This window comes from Notamacropus eugenii, chromosome X (assembly GCF_028372415.1).
Source record: "Notamacropus eugenii isolate mMacEug1 chromosome X, mMacEug1.pri_v2, whole genome shotgun sequence".
Taxonomy (NCBI): domain Eukaryota; kingdom Metazoa; phylum Chordata; class Mammalia; order Diprotodontia; family Macropodidae; genus Notamacropus; species Notamacropus eugenii.
The window spans coordinates 22,789,181-22,798,392 of NC_092879.1; positions in this window are offsets into that span (position 1 = coordinate 22,789,181).

The window sequence follows — 9,212 nt, forward strand, 5'->3', positions numbered from 1 at the left end:
CAGGAGGGCTAATAATTTCCCACTCCCAGCCACAGTGGCTCCTCTACTCCTATCTGAGTCGGATCAGGGCCTGTGGCAGAAAGCCAACCACAGTTCAGTAGCTCCAGAACGCATGGAAAATATTCCCTCACTAAGCCCCAACCCTCCAACTGGCTCCATTCTGTTCCTACTACCCTCCCCCCCAAAGCTTCCCTGCAGTTCAATCACCCTGCTGGACAGGTCACTGGCCCAGAGGGGGAAGTAGCCGGAGGGGAGGTGTGAGGAGGGGGTGGGGTGGGGGAATGGGCCATGGAGCAGCAAGGAAACATTCCCACCCCACCCCCCACAGCCGTTGACCTTTACTTTCACCCTTCCCCCTTAACCTTTGCCTTAGAAAAAGATCTGTCCTAGAAGGCAAGAGACCAGATGTTTAAGAGCTGCTCACTCACTTGACTTATTCACTGGGTGAACTTGGACAAGTCCTTTCCCCACTTGGACTTCCTCACTATGCCCACTAGAGGAGACCTTAGAGATCATACAACTCAGCTCCCCCATTTTACAGCAGAGGAAACTGAGGCCCCAAGAGGGGAAGGGCTTTGCCCAAGATAATACAAAAAATGAATGGCGGAACAGGGATGGGAATATCTACAACTCTACTCTCACCATAGCTTTTCCTACAATATTTGTACAAACCCTGAAACTGTTGTGCCTCACTTTCCATAGCTTCCACGTGGGGGAAATTGTCTCTATCTTGCCTGACTCCCAGGGGACAGGAGATTCTCCTGAGCACATGGATGGGGAAAGGGTCCTCACTGCAAGACCGCTTCCAGAGGTCTTCTCATCCATCCCTTTGCCTTCAAGCAGGAGATGCTCCAAAGTGGGAAGGGAGGACCACCTTGGGAATTAGTGACTTCACCTCACTGGAGGCCTTCACTGGAAGAGGGTGTAAAGGGGGGTAGTGCTGCTCCGGTTGGAATGGGACTAAATGACCTTGGAGATCCCATTCAGCTCAGGGCTTTGGTGGTCCTATGATGATCTCACTTCTCCTATGTCCTCTCCACACAACCAAGCCCCAAAATAGGGAGGAGAGAACCTGTCTATTCCACTCAGAGCCATGGCTAGGCTCTAATCAACATGGTCTGCATTTGGGATTGGGTGGCTCTGCCTCGGATGGGCATTCCTTCATACTTCACACACTGTAACCTTCCCTCCCCCCCTCCCCCCCTCCCCCCCTCTCATTTTCTGAGGATGCTGGGAACCAGGAAACCTGAGTTTGAACTTGAGTTCCAACTTTGCCTCTTACTGGCAACATCATCTCAGGCATACATACATCGCTGTATGTACTACTTAATGCCCACATTTAAAAGTAAAGAACAATGACTTCAGAAACAGAAAACCTGTGTTGAAATCCCAGCAGCACTACTTACTACCTATATTGCCTTGAACAAGTCCCTTTCCTTCTCTGGGCCTCAGTTCCCTCATTTGTAAAATGTGGGCCTTGGACTCAAGTCCCTTCCAGCTCTAAGTATAGAATCCTAATTTCATGACTTCTCAGGACTAATGATCTATGGTTCTGTAACCCCCAGTGGCCTTCTCTGTGTCTCTGGACGTTGTCACCTGATTGCCTTCTACAGAAGATGGGAGTAGGAGAAAGTGAAGAATCTTATCTGCTCTGCTCAGTCCTCCTCACCCCCTAAGGGCAACATCATAGATAATGCAGGAAGATAAAGGGAATGCCACTAGGAGCCATTTTCAGAGGGGACAAAAACTGGGCTGGCTAGTGAAAGAAATGGGATGGGATTTTTCCAGTATACAGTATTCCCAGTATATTACCCAGTATACTAGTATACCAGCTCTGCTTCCTCTTAGCTTGGTCTTTCTGGGCTTCAGTTCCCTCACCTACAAAATGACAGAGTGAGGTTGAATGAGCCTTTCCAAATCTATGTTTATTCTTTGATTGCCAAAGAGCATTTGAGTTGATAAGGGCTCTCCTTCAACCACTGTCTCTCTTAGGGTGTGTGAAGGTGACACGAGATAATTTTGTTTGACAGTCCTTTGATTATCAGTATCCATCTAAGTATAAACAGACAGACTCAACGTGCCACTGCTATCATGGAGGGTGTCCACTGCAGAGTCCAAAGAGAAGAGGACTTTCCTGGGGATGGCAAGGTCCTCCAGATGCTCCTAGTTACAGATGCTCCTGGCTATAGGACCCTTTGATAAGATACCTAGCCACTCAAAATGAATCAGTCTAACACGTGCACATGGAAAAAACCAAATGGATGAAAAATGATCATTGTCTAGCATGTTCAGTTGGATGGGTAGCCCATGAAGTTCGGCCATTAGTACACAGATTTCATATAGACTCTGTAGTTGACTGTGAACTGGTGAAGGAGGAGCCAAGATGGTGAAGCAAAGGGAGAGACTCATCTGAACGTTCCCAAATTCCCCTCCAAACAATTTCAAAACAACATCTCAAATCAAATTCCAACCAATCCTTGACCAACAAAAGGTCAGGGTAAAATAATTTTCCAGCCCAGGTCAACTTGGGAAGTTGACAAGAAAGGATCTCACTGATCTCACTGCCCTGAAGACAGTTCTGCAGCATCTTCAAGAGCTCTCAACCCATAGAGAGTAACGGGTCAGACAACTGGTCAGAAGGAGGTTACAGGGGGCCCTTTACTGGCACTGGGTACAGAACTCTGTTGCATTGCCCATAAGTGGTCCTGGGTCACAGTCCCAGGGTAAGGAGGAGCACTAGCTTACTAAAGCTTGAGGCTGCAGGGGTGCAGCAGACCTGATCACCAGGGGTGAAGAAGACTGCTTATGATCACTCACAAGCCAGAGCCCAGGCCATGAGAGCAGTAAACACACCTCTCCTTAGAGTATCACCTTGGAAAAACTGAAAACTTACAGACCCCCAGAACTAGCTCTGAGAACAGCAGCAAGAAAAGCCTGAAGCTTGGAACCATATCCCCTCCACCCTGGGAGCAGAGCCCAACTTTAATATAAAGTTAAGAGTCAAGTAATAGGCTAATAAAATGACCAAACAACAACAACAAAAAAGAACTTGATCATAAAAAGGTATGATGTTGACAAGGAAGATCAAACTCAGAAGAAGACAATACTGTCAAAAAAAAGTTACATGGAAAGCTTAAAAAAAAAATGTGAACTGGTCATAGGTCCAAAGAAAGAATTCCTGGAAGGGTTCAAAAAGGAGTTTAAAAATCAAATAAGAGATAGAGGAAAAATTAGGAAGAGAAATGAGAGTGATGCAAGAAAATCATGAAAAGAGAGTCAATACCTTGATAAAGAAGGCACACACACACACACACACACACACACACACACACACACACACACACAAACTGAAGAAAATCATGCCTTAAAACCCAGAATTGGCCAAATGGAAAAGGAGGTATAAAAGCTCATTGAAGAAAATAATTCCTTAAAAATTAGAACTGGGCAAGTGGAAACCAATGATATCATAAGACATCAAGAAATAATAAAACAAAATCAAAAGAATGAAAAATAGAAGAAAATGTGAAATATCTCATTGGAAAAACAGCTAACCTAGAAAATAGATCCAGGAGAGATAATGATAATTTAAGAACTATTGGACTACCTGAAAGCCATGATCAAAAAATAAGCCTAGACATCATCTTTCAAAAAATTATCAAAGAAAATGACTCTGATGTCCTAGAACCAGAAAACAAAATAGAAATTGAAAGAAGAGCTTGAGTCAGGGGGGAAATATTTCAAGAAGTCATAAAGCAACAATTTAAATATTATAGAGCCCCAATCAGGACAACACAAAATTTAGCAGCTTCTATATTAAAGGATCAGAGGTCTTGGAATATGATCATCTGGACTGTGAGCTGGAGGAGGAAAAATGGGCTAGTTTACCCTTGAGAACTCCTTTCCAAGCTCCCAAGCTGCAACTTGACACACAAAAAAGCCATCTTTTGAATATCAATATTTATTCCCCTGGTGATGCTATAAATCATGGAATTTCACAATCTCCATGGGATCAAAACCAAATAGATGAAAAATGTTTATTGTCCAGTCTGTGCCATGCAGTTGCAGGATAGCAAGAATGAAATAGAGGGACGTATATGCCATGTTCAGTAGTAAGCTATTGAATATTACCTACGATGAATGGAGAAAAAGAAGTGGTGTAAGACACATATAAAAGATTGTTTCAAATCACTAATACAAAACAAAATGAAATTTAGAATATTCTCCAGTGCACACACCAAAGAGAAGAGAGCTTATCTGGGGATGGCCAGGTCCTCCAGATGCAGACATCTGACTACAGATGTACAGAGTGCTACAGGGCCCCTCAATGAGATGAGGGATTTGCCCAGGATCACGTGGCTAGTAAAGGCCTGAAATAAGATTCGGTCAACTAGAATTTATAAAGTGCCTACCATGTACTATGGTACTATGTACCAGGCACATACTTCTTCTGTAGATTCAAATGGCATTTTATGGGTCCTAACTCTTAAAACTATAGCTCATAAGCCCATTATTGGTGAGCTTTGTCTTAACAATCAGTCAGTAGACACAAACAACTCAAAGCAATATTTACAAAAATGGCCTAGTAAGAAATGATGCTAGAGAATCTTCCCCCTCATAAAACCAGGGCACACTTTCCCACAAATATACACAGCCTTACCGGAAGGAGGGACACAAACGAGTGAAATGTGCAGAGACACTCATGGAGGGAATTAATGTGGCCAAGACAACTCATGCCTACTATATTTCAGGGCCTCCCTGCCCTTTCTCTTCAAAAAGAATCCTTACACTGCTCCCTCCCCACCCTCCCCACCCCCCACCCCCAACAATATTTCTTCTGGGCAAGCCACTTAGCTCTGTTTCCTGCCTATCCTCCACTCAGCTGCCCAATTGATCAAAGCCATCCAGTGACACTGGCCTTGCTGTTCCTTCGTGTGTGTGTGTGTGTGTGTGTGTGTGTGTGTGTGTGTGTGTGTGTGCCCTTCTCTGTCTCTCTGTCTTCATTTCTCTCTCTCTCTCTCTCTCTCTCTCTCTCTCTCTCTCTGTATCTCTCTGTATCTCTCTCCTTATCTCTGCCTTCTGGCTTCCCAGGTTTCCTTCAATTCAACTGGAAGCCTTTATCAGTCCTCCTCAATCTTAGTGGCTTCCCTCAGAGATAAACTCCAATGTATCCTATCAAGTTTTGGGTTGTACACACTCATTTCCAGGTTATCTTCTACGTAAGCTCCTTGAGGACAAGGGACTGTTTTTGCCTTTCTTTTTACCCCTAACACTTAGCACGGTGCCTGACATGTAACTGACATTTAAATGCTTGTTAACTCTTCCTTATCTGCCTCTCATTTGTTTCGATTATATCCAAGGCCTAGAACTGGATCAAGAACCAACTCCCCTCCTCTCCTCTCCCACCTTCATAGCCACTACATGGGCATATACAGAATAGATAGAAACCGATTTGAGTTGGGGCTGGAGCATCCAGAAAGACTTCATGTAGATTACCTTTATTCTAAACCTAGACTGAAACCAAGGGATACATTTTTTTCACACATGACCCGTGATCCTATTTATTCTCAAAACATGCCTGTGAAGTAGGGAGGGGTGGGGACTCCATTGTACAGAGCAGGAAATTGAGATACACAGGCATCAAATGACTTGCCCAAGGTCTTAGGCCTCCCAATCCCTTCTGAAGGGAATGGGATCTGAATCCCTAAAAGGAAAAGACCACGTCTTTGGGATCTAGACCCCATAAAGGAAAAGCCCCTGGACTTTCCCACATGGCCCAGGTCCCTGGAGTTCACCTGGGGTACCCAGCCCTTCTGGGGCCTTCTTTGTTCTTTTCTGGTCACCCCAGACTACTTGACCACTCCTAGATCCTTCCCACAGGCTTTCTGTATATAAGGTCCATCTTGCCCCACATTAAATGTCTAGAATTCCTTAAGAGTCTGGTCAATGCTCAGATTCTTAAAATCTCGCCCACTCAGACTGGGGTTCCAATAAAACGTATCTCTGGCTGAAAGAAGGCTTGAGTTGAAGTCATTTGAGGCAGAACACACATGTTTTTTGCCCTTGAGTTTCAGGGTCCCAGCACCCCTAGACCTCAACAGTTCTAGTGTTCATTCCATGTGATGAGGCCTGCACAGAGAAGCTTGCAATGCCATGCAGACATATAAATAATATACAGCATTTGCAGGGGGAAAAGGGGAAGGGAGGAGGGGAGAGCATTCAGTGCAAACAATCTCCCAATTCCCAGACTGCTGGCTTGTTTTGTTTTTGTTTTTTGTTTTTTTCCTGCGATGAGGGACCTGAGAAGTCACTGGACACTGTCCATCCCAGCAAGGGAGCCCAGGGATCAAAGAGAAATATTTAAACACGAAAAACAAAGAGGTACACGGAGGTATTTCTTTCTTATTAAAAAAAAAAAAAGGAAAAAACCAGGCTCCTCATCATAAACCCCAGAGTGCGGTCAAACAAATCCCCGCATTACTTAGGTCTGCATTTGAGGCCTATTTCCCCTTCGCAAAGGAGCCACGTGGATCTCTGAGCCTCCTGGTTTATCATTTGAGTGATACACATTCTACAACATTTCCAAGGGTTTTTTTCCCAAAAATTTGTTATAATTATAAGACTTGTTCCTTAATCCTGCTCACTTTGTCTTAGTTCCCCTGAAACTATCCATTTCCTCATTACTTACAAAACAATAATGCATATATCATCATTTGTTTGGTCATTCTCCAATAGGTGGGAATCCCCACCCCCTGCTTAGTTTCCAATTTGGGGCTACTGTGAAAAGAGTTGCTATAAATATTTTTGTACATATGGGTCCTTTTCCTCTTTCTTTGTGGATCTGAGTCTTAACGGAAGTTAGGGATTGAGGAAAAAAACCCATACGTACAAAAAATATTTATAGCAGATCTCTTCGTTATGTCCAAGAACTGGAAACAAAAGTGGTATCCCCGCACCCCACCCCCTTGGGAAATGGCTCAACAAATCATGAAATATTACTGTTCTATAAGAATTAAGGAAAAGATTCAGAGAAGACTGGAAAGACTTATATGAATTGATACAGAAAACAGATCCAGAAGGTGGCCAGGAGAACCAACTATAGTGAATACAATAATGTGAAGACCAGCAACCTTGAAATAATGAAGGAATCTGATGAATGTAATGGCCAGTTATGACTGCAGAAGACTGATGAAGAATCCTGTTTCTCATCTTTTTGGCAGAGCAATAACGGTGATACCTAAGAAACCCATTACCCAGATATCTGTAACCGAAGAGGATAATGAAAATCTTGGACACTTAATAATTCTTGGCAAGAAAAGTACAGCTGACCTGAGACAGAAGGATACCAAATAGTGATCAATGAAAGTGCAAATGTGGGGCAGTCTATCATATCCATCTCCATGTCCTTAGAGGATGTCAAAGAAAATGGCCTCCTGGATAAATTGGTGGAATGGTTTCTTTCATTTAGGGAGCAAGGCAGATTGATAACATATATGTTAAGCTGAGTATACTTAATGTTTTGTGTGAATAAAGAAATTGGGAAATCATTTCAAAATGTACCCAATAAAGACAGTTATCTGTTTTTAAGGGGGGGGGCAGCTAGGTGGCACAGTGGATAGAGAGAGCACTGGAGAATCTAAGTTCAAAACCAGGTTTAGACACTTACTAGCTGTGTGACCCTGGGCAAGTCACTTAATCCTGATTACCTCCAAAAAATTTTTTTAAGGAAGAAAGACAAAAGAAAACTCAGAATTCTGAGTAATAGCTAGGCATGGGAGATAGTAAGTACAAAGACTAGGTAGTAGGTGGGAATATGCTATTTGAGGATCAGTAAGAAGACCAGTTTGACTGAACCATAATGTGCATGGCAAGGCAAAACAACAAGCATTTATTAAGCACTTACTGTGTGCCAGGCATTAAGGTCAGCATTGGGAACACAAGTACAAGCAATAAGATAGTCTGTGTCCTCAAAGAGTTTACAGAGTAATGGGGGGAGTTCCAAAAGAGGGAAGCCATGATGTTTTGTAGAAGAATGAGTTCAGGTAGATTATCATTGTCCAATGAGGTTCTCCCTGGATTGACCCAGGTATTGGGCAATTGTATGTATCAGGAAAAGTGGGGGGGGGCATGGAGGTTGCTGAGGGCAAAGGTAGGGCAGGCTCTATGGAGTTGTAGGTGGCCTCTGAGGGCCTGTCTGCAGCAAGATGGAAGAGCCCAGGCAAGGCAGGTGCTGTGGAATCATTGGTGGATGGAGAGGCTTCTTGGAGGGGAGTAGAAGTCCAAAAAGTCAGAAACAGATCCAGGAGGCAATGAAGGGAATACCATGGAGTAAATGTGTTTTGGAAGAGGAAACTGAATATTCTCCTCTCTGCCATTTTCAGATCCCCCTCTGTTCTCCACAGTAACCAATCCTCCCTTGAGCCCTCCTGTGTTCAGATTCATCACCCAGTACAGATCATCCTGGAAGTTATCTACCAGCTTCAAAGCCATTTTCCCTCCTTTCTTAAGGAGCTCAGCATCCGGCTCATGGTTTTCCCTCTCTACCCCCACTCCTGCCTGTGCCATTCACGCTGGTGTTTCCCTCTGAGTTCCTCAGTATGCTGAACTCCCATGACCCATGCTTTCACTCCACCTCAGTCACATAGGGAAACCCTGGATCTCCCTATCAGTCACACCTGTTCCGCTTCCATGATCAAGAATTTGGAAAGTTCTCCATCCATCATAATCTTCCCTCATTCCATCTCAGCTGTCCTAAATCTATCCTTTGTCCTCCTAGTGACCGCCAACACCCCCACCCCCAGTACTTCCCAAGTTCTGGCTTCATTTCCCTTCCTTCTCTCTCTCCTAACCCACCAGTTACTCAGTTCAATGTTGCAGTGTACTCTCAAATCCCTTTCCTCTTTGTCCCACTGCTGCTTCATGCCTCAGCAAACCACAGCCCTGCACCATCTGCCTCCTTCTTGCCAATTCACATGCTGCTGAGTGGAATGGCAGGAAATCATGAGAAACAACTATAAAGTTGTATTATCTAATCTCACCTGAGCCCTCACCGCCGCAAGGCAATTCCTCCCTAACTGAATCTCTATTCCACTCCCAACAATGGCTGTTTCAAATCTAACCCTTTGCAGACTGGCTTCCCTATATCTGGAATGTCCTCCCTGCTAATCTCTACCTCTTAAAATCCCTCATTTTCTTCAAAACTCAGTTCACTTGTC